We start from the raw sequence: 13,656 nt of genomic DNA on the forward strand, positions 1-13,656 counted from the left end.
TAGCTTCAAAGCTTCCTATTGCCTTCTAGATCTACACCAGGAAAACAACACCTTGAGCACTGCTTGTCTCCCACTTTTAATTTGACACTGGATTCAGGTCTTATAGAAGTGCATCTTATGGTGAAAACTAAACTGCATAGAGAATGCTACTTACAAGGGAGTCTAGGAAATGAAGTTTTTTTGGTGTCTTTTGTTTGTTTGTTCTTAACATTCTAGCTTCTGTAGTATAGGAAGGCAAATAAAGAGAACAGAAGTTGAGCTAGCCATAATACAAATGCTTATTCCCCGTGTTTACAGTAACAAGTGTTATTCCCCGTGATTGCTAGAAAATAATCTTAAATTTAGAATTAGACTGATTAAATGAAGGAAAAAGTTTTCAGATATGGCCCATGTATGTTGCATTTAGTTCTTTGTGTAGATTTTTAAAATAGACTTTTTGTTTTTATGATCTCAGTGTAGAAGAACATCTAGTAATCATTAATTACATGGTCAGATGTGCCAGCTAGAATAATTCAGGTATCTATGTGTATTTATAGTTTAAATCCCATATGTCTTCTCTTTAGAACTTGGCAGTCCTTTGAAATTATAACTTTTCCCACTGGTAATTATGTTAGTGCATTTAATTGAGATTATTTTTTTGGCATAGAGAGCATTAAGTAGAGCAAATGGAGCATAAGCAACATGGGTTGAGTAAACAATAAATTAAGGAGTCTATAAAGGTTAAATAGCAGACTCTTGAATATTCTGTGAAGTGAATTTTCTTTCCATGGTGCATACTGTCAGGTTAACTGGCCTAACCCAATGTCAGAAAGGCAGAATAAACTAGGATAAAGTAAACATTTGAAATGAACATGTCTTACTGTTTTTAAAATAAAAAAAAATTATTTTTGAGAGAGAGAGAGAGCAGAGGAGGGGCAGAGAGAGGGAGATACAGATTCCGAAGTAGGCGCCAGGCTCTGAGCTGTCAACACAGAGCCTGACGTGGGGCTCGAACTCATTTACTGCATGAAAATGACCTGAGCTGAAGTCAGAAGTTTAACCCAGGTGCCCCAACATGCCTTATTGTTCAGTGTGCTGGCTTCTGAGGTCCTCTCTGAATATCTTATTTATAAATGAGGGAAAAGTTTTATAGATTCAATTGCTATAAATGTAGCCACTATATTACCCTCATCTCTGGAATCTGAGAGGACTTCTCAGATTGCCTTTGCTAAAGGTGTAACCCCTCGTCCCTGGGCCCCTCTGTTTTTATTATTTCTATTTTGTTAATCATCCTTAAATATTCTCCTAGCACTTAGCAGGATCTTATTTATTTTTGGCAATGTGTCTGTCTCTGTACTTCATTAGAATGAAAGCTGCATGAAGGAAGATAAGTGCTTTGCCATGTTCCCTGTCCCCAGAAACCTACAACAGAGCCTGGCATATAGTGGGTGCTGAATGTTGGGACAAATGAATGAATTGTGGAACTGCACTGGAATAGCAATCAGAAGATCCAGTGTGTCTTTCAGAAGGAAATTAACTGCCCACCAGCACGATGCATGTATAATCTGTGCAGTTGGGAGATAATATCTGTTCTGCTGAGCTTTGTATGTGCACAACTGAGCATGGGACCCAGCACCTAGTAAATTTTCAATAAATATTGGTTAATAAATGTACTAACCATAATTCTGGCCATTAGACCTTTTTAATCATTAGTTTCCTTATTTTGAGAATGAAGGGGGAGCTCAGATCAGATAATCTTTAAGTCCCCTTTTGGATTTAACATTCTGTGATCCTATATCTATATACTTTGGTTAGGTTAGTTGTGTTATAGTATTTTGTTTTAACTCCCCACGAAAATTTTCTGTGGTCTGTTCTGTTGAACAAGTTAAGCATTCCATGATTTCTGTTCATATGTAAAATGAATTAAGGACATAAAACTTGCTTTCATTCAAGAATGTTGTCATTAACAATATATGCTTAATGTATAGCAACCACGGATTTTGAATGGGAGAGTACTTTATTTTTCTCTATAAGTACAATTTATTAAATAGACATTTATATAGTGAGTTAATGTTATATTTTTACAAGATGTCTTATTTATAGAAGTCACAAATCAGAGGAAAAAATTCTTTGCCATGCCATGCACTGTAATTTTTATCCAATGTGGCCTACTCCACTGTAATGTAGCTGGTTGAAGATGGCTGCCCACGGACTGCAGGAAGAGATACCTTCAGTAGCATTTTTTCCCGACGCCCCTCCTGTGGCAGCTCTGTGCTTGTAGGAGATCATTCTTCCTTTAGGAAAGCTTGTCCATGGGGCATTTCGGTGGATTGGTCAGTGAAGCATCTGACTCTTCAGCTCAGGTCATGATCTCACCATTCATGAGTTTGAGCCCAGCGTCAGGCTTGGCAGTGCCTTCAAAAATAAATAAACATTTTTTAAGTAAGACAAAGCTTGTCCATGAAAATAATTAGTGATGTTGATAGTGGTTTGTATACTTGGGTATGTTAGAAGAAAATGGAAACAACCTAGATGTCAAACATTTGGTACCAATATAGACTAATATGGGGCCTGTAAACCTAAAGAGGTATATTTAGTGCTAAAGAATAAAGTCGACAAAGTATAAAACAATATGTTGAGTATGACAATGTTGTTATGAAAATATATGGGTAAAAATGTCTGGAAAGGTCTAAGATAAAATATTAAGACATTGTTGGGTGGTGGAATTGGAATTGATTTTTGAAACATATATTTAAGGTTTTTTTTTTTTCAAATGAGCACATGGTACTGGTATTATAGGAAAATGATTACCAAAAATTTTTACCATGAGTTATCTACTAGGTGTTCTATTCAAAATATATAGGCAGAATAAATTATAAAGTTCAAAGAAGTACAAAAAATGTTAAATTTGACAAGGTATCCTGAATTATTTTGTGGATAATTTATTGGGAAGTATTTTTTGGTTGTGAGTAAAATTAATTTTGTTGGTACCTTGCCCAAGTCTCAAAGTATAATAATGATTATTGAAATTCTTTTATTAAGAGCAGTTGTAATCCTGTTCTATGACTTTTCTTAGTAATTATGTAATAATAATGTTACATTCACATTACACTGATATATTTAATTTTTCAATCAATTTGTAAAAAAGATTTGTTTATTCTACTGACTTATCATTTTTACCACAAAATATTATTCATACATAATAAGATGGAATTAATTCTTGATGACATGGATTTTCCGAAATGTAGACTTCTTTAATTTTGTGATCATGGTATTGAATATACATTAAGTATAATGCAGAAAATACTTAAGATATAGCCCTTTCTTTCAGGAACTTAAAATTTGAGGAAATGGACAATGTATGGACAACGCTATTTAATATGAAAATTCTGCTGTCTAGTTTTGTCTTTCCATGTAGAATGAGGCAGAGGAGTTAAGGGGTGCATTTGACAGATATATACTTGGGAAAATTTATAGGACTGGGAGATTTCAGATGAGGTCATAGGAGACTCCAGGCCGAAGGCCTGGCCTAGCCACAAGTGGCAACATAGAGCCAGGCGGGGTGAGAGCTGGTGAGTCACGATGAAGACTGTGGGTGAAATATTATTTTGTGTATGATACTGAAATGGCAGCCTTCTATCTGCAGTGGGGATATGCAAATGAAGGCATCCAGAGTGCCTGACTTTGATGTGTTGCCAGCACCTTTAGCCTTTAGTGGGTACTGAGTGGGAGAGATTCAAGCGTCAGCCAAGACATCTGTTAATGAAGGGGTTAATGGACTGGGTTAATGAAGGGATTTGTCATTTTCCTACCTCAGTTTTTCCAAGGAAACAGTTTTGTTTTTTGGCATGAAAATGTTATATAACATTCTAGGACCCAAATCTTTTCAGAATTTTCTTTATGATAAGGAATTTACAATTACCAATCAAAGCTTTTTTCTCTTTAAATTGATTTGTTTTTAGATCTAGAGTTACTATTTTGACTTTATTTTGAAATCATTTCAAATATAGAGGTGTTGAAAGAATGGTATAAAAACTTTTGCATACGTTTCACCCAGATTCATCAATTTTTAATGTTTTGCACACATGAATGTGTTTTCATGGTGGTAATCATGCCCCTTTACTCTTAAACACTTCAAAGTGTATGTATTTCCTAAGAACAAGGACATTCTCTTATTATTTAGTTTTTTTAAATATATGTTTTTAAGTTTATTTATTGAGAAAGAGAGAGACAAAATGGGAGAGAAAACAGGAGTGGGGGAGGGTCAGAGAGAGCGAAGGAGAATCCCAAGCAGGCTCCATGCGGTCGGCATGGAGCTCAATGCAGGGCTCCATCCCACAGACTGGTGAGATCATGACCCGACCAAAATCAAGAGCCAGACGCCTAACTGAGCCACCCACGCACCCCTTATTAAGTTTTTTAAAAGTAATATCTACACTCAACAAGGGGCTGAAACTCACAGTCCTGAGATCAAGAGTTGAATGCTCTTTTAACTGAGACAGCCAGGCGCCACATTTCTATTATATAACCACCTGGACAATTAGTCCATATTCAAAATTTGCCATATTATTTTTTTAATTAAAAATGTCTTTATTTTATTTTGAGAGACAGAGATAGAGAGTGAGTTGGGGAGGGGCAGAGAGAGAGGGAGACACTGAATCAGATGCAGGCTCTGGGCTCTGAGCTGTCAGAACAGAGCCTAATGTGGGGCTGGAACCCACGAACCGTGAGCCGAAGTTGGATGCTCAACCAACTGAGCCACCAGGCGCCCCCCAATAATATTCTTTAGAACATATTTCTTCTTGACCAGATATCCAAGTCAAGATCACATGTTGCATTTAGTTGTCATGTCTTTCTAATTTTCTTTAAAACACTTTCCTGGCCTTTCCTTTTCTTTCACAACATTGATATTTTTGAAGAGTACAGGCCAGTTTTATAGATTCTTAATTTTGGTGTGTATGATTCAATTTTTTAAACAAATGTCTTTATATTTTCATTTGAAAAACATGGAAATAGAGAAAACACTTACCCATGATTCTGGTGCCCAAGTATACTGTTGACAGTTACACATATTCCCTTTTTTTCCCCTATGAATTAAGTTTTCTACATAATTGGGATCATTCTGTATATGCAATTTTTGTATCTGATTTTATGAGAATTTCCTATCTCATTGAAGGCTCTTTGAAAGCATATTTTTAGTAGCTTCCTAATATTCCTTATTATAGTTATACTAACATATATTTAAACAGTCTCTTATTGTTGGACATTTACATTGTTTCAGAAGCTAAGGACATTCCAGTCTTGAATTTTGGGGCCTCTTTCTAGGAAAGGGTTTGCTTTCTCTCAATGTGCCAATCTATTTGCTCAGAGTGCTTGTCATACCATCTGTGGTGACAATGCGTTGTCATTTTCTCAGCCTGATTTTGGGGAGATCATAGGGAGCTGCACACAGCTGAGTCAAACAGATGTTCAACTTGGCTGCATCTTCAAAGTCTTGTCTGGTTTCGGTCCTGATGAAGCTTCTTGGGCTCACAGAGAGAGTTTTATGGTTGAATGAACACTCTGTGGTTTCTCAGTGGAAACAGTTACCCATGGATTCTGACTTGGTCTTGGTGTTCCCTCTGGGCGATTTGTGTTAATGATGGAAGAAGCAGAGGTTGGTTAAGTCTGTCACCTCCTGCAGTGGTTCTTTTCCTCAGAACTAAGGAAAAGAATATGCATCATCTTCCTCTGTGATTCTTATCCTGACAGTGCCTTGCAGGCCTCTACACGGAACCCAGCCTGGTTAATCACCCACGCCTCTGAATTATCCATGTATCTTGTCCTTAGGTACATTATTGCAGCCCTCATACTGGACTGTGTTCTCTTGTATACAAGTCTGGCTTCCCGATAAGCCTTGGTATTTTATATCAGACTTCGCACTGCGACAAACAACATCAAAACTTAGCAGCTTAGAACAGCAGCGATTTATGTAGCTAATGATTTTGTGGAATCAGCAGGTTGGTCTGTGCTCAGCAGGGCTCAGCTGATATTTGCTGGGACTCACTTCGGTGGACAGCTGCTGGGTCAGAAGAGGCTTGCTGATTGATGATTGGAGCACCTCAGTTATTTTTTGGTGGGCTCTCATTCTTCAACAGGCTTCTTGAACTTGTTGACATCATGGCCACAGGGCTCCCAAGAGCATCAAGGGGGCAAACCTTAACATGCAGTAAATTTTCTAGTTTCTGCTTTTGATACAATTGCTACTGTTTCATTGTCTAAAACAAGTCATATGGCCAGCCCCCAGGTAGTATGGGAGAGCACTATCAAAGGGCATGGATAGAGGATGTGTGAACAAATGGAGCCATTAACTCTAGTCAATCCAGCACAATTTCCTTGAGGTCAGGATTACATCATACCCATTTCTCTATCCTAGCTCATACCATGTGTTTGGCATGAAGTAGGTGCTTGGGAAATGTTGAACTGATCTGTACCGTTATCTGACTTTGTTAGTGTGCCCCCAAATTGAGTAATCTTTAAGATACAGGGAGCGCATTAAGGCAGTACTCTGGTATGCTGAGCTTTAGGAAACTGCTGCTGGCTGACTAGGAGTCGGAGGGTCAAGGATATGCCCGTGGGCCAGAAACGTCCCATCTGGAGATTATGCTCTACCTTTCTCTAAATCCTGTTCCAAGAAAAATGGACCCCAAACTTCTCTACTGAGATGGCCTTAAGTTGCTTTAAGAACCTGTGTAGGTCTCTTCGCTTTTTCTCCCAAAGAGAAACTGCACCAATATGTATTTCTTAGGCCCAAGAGATGGCCAAGGGAGGGTAGCATTTGCATAGTGAGAGTTAGAGAGTAGATGGACTTTGGACTTGGGTTGTGGTGCCTCTTGCATTGCGTTGGAGGTTCCTGACGGTGTGGCACAGAACTGGGGGTAGGATGAGACATAGATGGGCCCCATGCTAGGGGCCCCTTTGTCTTGGACTGCAAAGATTGGGAGGTAGCCTAACCTGGGATATTAAAAGGCTGTTGACAGTAGTGGGGCTCTTCTAGGGGAGTACAGGCTGGCCTGCTCTTAGTCTGAATTCTGGGAGGTTTTTATTAAATCAAATGGCTTCAGGAATATAATCAAATAATAAACTGCAAATAGCCATTTAACTTACTATGTTTTAGGGCACATTTATAATTTGCTGCTTCTTTTGTGACATTATAAGCTGAAATGTTGGGTTCATGTTAATATATGGTTAAAATTTTGATATTGTAATCTGTCTTTTAGGAAACATGTCAAGTTGTTAAGCTACTTTTTCTCTATAAGTGATAGAGTATTTTAATTTTAGTCTAAGTGATTAGTCTATAGAGCCTCCCAGAGAGTATTAAGGTGAATATTGGGACAACTGGCTGAAACTGAAACCTGAAATGTGTTTCAGTTGGTGGAACATGCAACTCTTTTTTTTTTTTTTAAATTTATTTTTGATACTGAGAGAGACAGAGCATGAGAGGGGGAAGGGCAGAGAGAGAAGGAGACACAGAATTGGAAGCAGGCTCCAGGCTCTGAGCTAGCTGTCAGCACAGAGCCCGATGCGGGACTCGAACCCACTACCGTGAGATCTGACCTGAGCCGAAGCTGGAGGCTTAACTGACTGAGCCACCCAGGCGCCCCACAACTCTTGATCTTGGGGTTATGAGTTCAAACCCCATGTTAGGTGTAAAGATTACTTAAAAATAAAATCTTTAAAAGAAAAAAGTGAGTACCAACTTATATGGGACATTAGTATTTATAAATTTAATGGGTAGAAGTACAGCATCATTTAAAATAGTTTTAAGAGATGGAAAGCTCAAGGGCAAAGCAGATACAGGCATACCTCTGAGCCATTGCAGTAAAGTGAATATCACAATAATGTGAGCCAAATGATTTTTTTTGGTTTTCTAGTGCATATAAAAATCATGTTTACACTATGTTGTAGTCTATTAACTGTGAAATAGAATTATGTCTAAAAATGTACATACCTTAGTTAAAAATATTTTATTGGTGAAAAATGCAAACCATTGTCTGAGCTTTTAGCAAGTTATCTTTTTGCTGATAAAGGGTCTTGTCTTGATGTTGATGGCTACTGACTGATCACGGTTGGTGAAGGTGGAGTGGCAGTGACAATTTCTTAAAATAAGGCAACAGTGAAGTTTGCTGCATTAATTGAGTCTTATTTTCACGACAGTTTGTAGCATGTGATGCTGTTCCATAGCATTTCACCACAGTAGAACTTCTTTCATAATTGGAGTCAATTCTCTCAACTAAGTATAGGTAGTGTTCTAAATCCTTTGTTGTCATTTCAACAGTCTTCATGGCATCTTCACCAGGAGTAGATTCTGTCTCAAGAAATGACTTTCTTTGCTCATCCATGAGAAGCCACTCCTCATTGGTTAAGGGTTGATCCTGAGATTCCAGCAATTCAGTCCCATTCTCAGGCTCCACTTCTCATTCTGGTTCTCTTGCTGTTTCTACCACATCTGCAGTGGTAGAGATTCAGTGAACAAATCCCTCGAAGTCATCCACAGGGGTAGGAATCAACTTCTTCCAAACTCCTATTCATGTTGATATTTTGACCTTTCCTATGAATCATGAATGTTCTTAATGGCATCTAGAATGATGAATCCTTTCCAGAAGGTTTCCAGTTGACTTTTCCCAAATCCATCAGAGGAATCACCATCTATGACAGCTCTTGCCTTTTGAAACGTATTTCTTAAGTAAGAAGACTTGAAAGTTATAATGACTCCTTGATTTATGGGCTGCAGAATAGATGTGATAGCAGGTGTGAAAGCATTAATATGGTCTTACATTTCCATCAGAGCTCTTTAGTGATTAGGTATACTGTCAATGAGCAGTAATATTTTGAAAAGAATCTTTTCCTTTCAAACCAGTCCAAACCAGTAGGTCTCAACAGTGGGCTTAAAATATTCAGTAAACCATGTGCTCTTATATAGGCTTTGTTATCCCATTTCTATGGTATAAACAAGTAGATTTAGCATGATTCTTAAGGTCTTAGAATTTTTGGAATGGTAAATGAGCATTGTCCTCAACTTAAAGTCACCAGCCACATGAGCCCCTAAAAAGAGAGTCAGTGTGTCCTTTGAAACTTTGAAGCCAAATATTGACATCTCTTCTCTAACCGTGAAAATCCTAGATGGCATATTTCAGAAGACTGTTTCACTTACACTGAAACTCTGTTGTTTAGTGTGACCACCTTCATTCATTATCTTAGGTCTATCTGCTAGAGAACTTGCTGCAGCCGCTACATCAGCACTTGCTGCTTCACCTTGCACTTGTATGCTATGGAGATGGCTTCTTTCCTTAAACCTGGTGAACCAATCTCTGCTGGCTTCACACTTTTCTTATACAGCTTTCTCACCTCTCTGGGCCTTCACAGAATTGAAGAGAGTTAGGGCCTGGCTCTGGACCAAGATTTTGGTTAAGAGAATTTTATGGCTGGTTTGGTCTTCTATCCAGACCTCTAAAACTTTCTTCCTAGCTGATCATTTCTTATCATTTATGTATTCATTAGAGTAGCACTTTTTTTAAGATACTTTTTTAAAAAAGTTTATTTATTTATTTTGAGAGAGAGAGTGAGAGAGACTGCACGTGCACTCTGGGGAGGAGCAGAGGAAGGAGGAGAAAATCCTAACCAGGCTCCTAGCTGCCAGCATGGAGCCTGAAGCAGGGCTCCATCTCACAAACCAAGAGATCATGACCTGACTGCTGGAGTCCAGCTCCAGCAGGTCCAATGCTCCCTGAAGGATGGATGGTGTTGGCAAAAGGGGGAGGGATGAGAGAGCCACGAGTTTCTTTCTGATCACCAGGCAGGCATCTCTGCTCTGACCTGAAAGTCAGCTTTATTTATGGTAAAAAAAAATGTATGGGGACAGCACAGAAGTGGCATTTGCCTTAGACAATGATTTCTCATGACAAATTCTTTTGGCATGTAAAAATTTCCTAGAACATAGATTGGTAGAAGACTCATGCATAATCTTTATCAATAGCGATTGATGTAGACGATTTAGATGCTTGTAATATGGGGAAGGAAGGTATCTTCAGCATTCAAATACAAGACAATGTTTTTAGCATATCAAAGGCAAAAGTTAGTTCTTTGTGAGATGGAGTCAGTAGCCTGTTTTATTGAGAGGAAGTGAAACAGGTTTCTTAGGAAATGTAATATTTGCTCCCATAATCCCAAAAGAAGAAATTGCTATAATAAGTTCCTTCGAAGATGCAATAAGCATATTTTTAAATAAAAGGACAAGTCACTCCACTATACCAGTCAACAAAGTGCCTTGGGGGTCAGTGCTCAAGCAAAAATAATTGAGTGGGGGTGGATATTGGGTACCATCTGACTGTGGGAGGCTTTGCAAAACCCGCCTTCATCTCACAAGGAGTATGCTCAACTTAGTGAGTTCAGAAATGGCTCCTGACACCTGACAAAATCCAGAGTGGATGCCCAAACTACTGAGCCACTCAGGTGCCCCTGGAGTAGCACTTTTAATTTACTTCAAGAATTTTCTTTTGCAATCACAACTTGGTTGTCTGGGGCAACAGGCCTAGCTTTTGGCTTTTCTCAGCTTTGGGCATGGTTTCCTCACTTAATCATTTCTAGCTTTTGATTTAAAGTGAGCAATGTGCAACTCTTTCTTTGACTTCAACACTAAGAGACCATTGTTGGGTTATTAATTGGCCCAATTTCAGTATTGTTTTGTCTTAGGGAGGCCAGAGGAGAGGGAGAGTGACAGGGAACAGTGGGTCAACAGAGCAATCCAAGTGCATATGACACTTGTAGGTTAAGTTTGCTATCTTATATGGATGTAGTTCATGGTGCCCCAAAATAATTACAATAGTGATATCAAAGATCATCAATCACAGATCACTGTAAAAAATATAGTAACAGTGAATAGTAACAGTGAAAACTTTGAAATATTTTGAGAATTAGCAAAATGTGACATAGAGACATGAAATAAGCAAATGCTATTGAAAAAATGGCCCTGATGGACTTCCTTGACACAGGGTTGCCACGAACCTTCAATATGTAAAAGATATAATATTTGCAAAGGTACAATATCTAACAAAGTGCAATAAAAGGCAGTATGCTTGTATCAGACACAGTTGGGGCAGGGCTGGTGTTACTGTGGCAAATGAATTTTAATGATGTTTTCTTTTGTGTCCTCCCTTCCCCTACACTCCCAACCCCTCTCATTTTTTAAAGAATCCCCTTGATCAGTACCTTCTTACTCGGAAAAATTTCCCTTTGCCTTTGTTATTCACATTATATTTTCAGGAATTTGGGAATGTTATGGGAGGCCTTAAAGAAGAGTTAAAATCCAAGCTTGTTGTGCTCTGGCTATGGCTTAAATTTGAATTAAGAAAGGGCAAACATAAAAATTTTAGTCTTATAATCTAAGGACTAAGTTAAGAAGTCATTAGTAATGAACATATGTCTAGTAATTTCATTTATAAGGCATTTGATTAATGACTACACTATAAACATTTCTTTAGATTCCCATAGCTCTCTTAAAGCTGAATTGTTTTTGCAAGTTGGAACACAGTTATCATCTTTTCTGGTTCAATGTTTGAAAGACTCATTATGCATCTTCTTACTAGAAAGTTATTTTTCATTGGTTATAGTAGAATTACATTTTAGTGTGATATGACTGGATAATAACATTATCATCAAGAGCAGGAGAAGGTAAATTTATCAGGTAATTGAATTACTGGAGATGTTATTGCTGTGAGGGAAAACCCAATTACCTGTGGGTTGTGGACGACGAACTTCATGTTTCCTGCTGGAGACTAGTAGACTTATGCTGTTCTTCCTAGAGTCACAGGATTCTAGAGAAATTAGGACTTTAGAAATCATTCAATCCTACACCTCGTTTAAAAATAAGGATGAGTGAAAGGTATCTTATCCAAGCACACACTGTAATCAGAACCAAGGACCATAATATCCCTGAACTAGTGACCATTACTTCTAAATACAGAGAGTGTTCCTTCTCTGTTTATATGGGGTATGTTTTCTGGAGGCACAATCTCTTAAAATTTTGTTTATGCACAATATTTAAAAGGTTTTCTATAGTTTTCACAGATGCATAAACTTAGAAGCCAATTCTGAGCCTTTTGAAAAGTTCTTTTATTATTGTCAGTGTGTATCACAGTAGCAAAATCTTCTCTTCCTCTAAATATAGTTGAAACACAGTGTTATGTTAGTTTCAGGTAGAGAACATAGTGATTCAACAACCCTTATGCTATGCCCACCGCAAGTGTAGCTACTGATGTGATGTGGGACTGGGAGCAAACACTGTCAAGAAAGGACTCTTGGTTTCAGTGCAGAGGTGTTTATATTAAAGTAACCAGGACTGTGGGCAGAAAGAGTTGCTCTGGGATTGTGAAGAACAAATATACCTTTAAGTTGGGAGGGGCAGAGATAAGTTTAAAAAGGATTTTGATATGTTAAAGGAGATTTATGGGATCCTCCCTGGCCTGACTATGGTCAAGCTAAGGTTGCTTTTTGCCTCTAGCAAAGCATTAACTTTAAGGCAGTTGTGAGCTCCTTGAGGAATGTCACTCTGTGTGTCAAGTTGTAAGTTGTGCAAGTTGTAAGGAAATTTAATTTAATTTTATCTACATTTCTCTTGCCTTTGTTCTTATCAGCTACCATCTGTCACCATGCAATGCTATTACTGTTCCATGGACTATATTTAATTGTGTGATCCATAAAAAAGGTAAATCTTGTATCTATTTTTGTGGTGTTTTATTTATTTGGCTAAATAGGTGATTCTTTCACAAAATTTCTACTGTGTTTTGACATTTCTTTGTTAATGTATAAAGATGTAAGGATGTAGGTCTGATTCAAGTTTCCCCTCTGACCCTGGAGGCCTAGGTGTCAGCTTCTCAGAATCATTAAATAATAGAAGGGCACACATTACCCAAGGAAGGAGGGACAACCCTTGTAACACCCAATCAGGAAAGGCCAGTTAACACCTTTAACATTTTTTTAAATTTATTTATTTATTTATTTATTTGAGAGTGTGAGCGAGTGGGGGAAAGGCAGAGAGAGGAGACAGAGGATTCGAAGGGTTCTCTGCCTGATAGCAGAGAGCCTGATGCAGAACTTGAACTGTAAGATCATGATCTAAGCTGAAGTCAGACGTTTAACCAACTAAGCCACCCAGGTGTTCCCTAGGACAATAATTAATTAGAGCTCGTGTATCTTTTTTTTTCTTTTTTTGAATATAACACAATTTATTTTTTTAACATATGCAGTTATTTTCCATCATTTACAATACAGTAGTTACAATGACACTCCAAACAGAGAAGCAAAGTAAAAAATCAAAACCCCAACTTCTATTTCATGTAATTAGACTTATACAGAAATTAGAAGGTTAAGTAACAACTAGTTAATCACCTAATTTCACAGCTATCTGAAGTGGCAGTCGTTATATAGCAGCTTATCTCTGATACATTCAAGATACATGATACAATTTATTACTTGCCCATAAGCTAAAACACAGCCTGCTTAATACCTTTCCTTAAATTCCACCTCTATACCACAATATACTTGAGGTCCATGCAAAAAAGTAGCTACCTTTTATATAGGAAATGGATGATTAAGTCTTTGGTGTTGTAAAAGCAACGTCATTTAAACATCACCACCACC

The 13,656-nt window shown here is 37.9% G+C and overlaps 1 protein-coding gene and 1 long non-coding RNA gene across 8 annotated transcripts in view; both read left to right on the forward strand.

Moving 5' to 3' along the window:
- The window catches only part of DNM3 (dynamin 3), a 561,021-nt gene that overhangs the window by 38,257 nt on the left and 509,108 nt on the right, over positions 1-13,656 (forward strand). The window lies entirely within an intron of this gene.
- Positions 1-13,656, forward strand: part of LOC115288071 — a 53,093-nt gene that overhangs the window by 37,882 nt on the left and 1,555 nt on the right. The window contains exon 2 of the long non-coding RNA XR_003906795.1: positions 12,651-12,721. This is a non-coding gene — a long non-coding RNA (uncharacterized LOC115288071). The remainder of the gene's footprint in view (positions 1-12,650; positions 12,722-13,656) is intronic.

This window comes from Suricata suricatta, chromosome 3 (assembly GCF_006229205.1).
Source record: "Suricata suricatta isolate VVHF042 chromosome 3, meerkat_22Aug2017_6uvM2_HiC, whole genome shotgun sequence".
NCBI classification, from domain to species: domain Eukaryota; kingdom Metazoa; phylum Chordata; class Mammalia; order Carnivora; family Herpestidae; genus Suricata; species Suricata suricatta.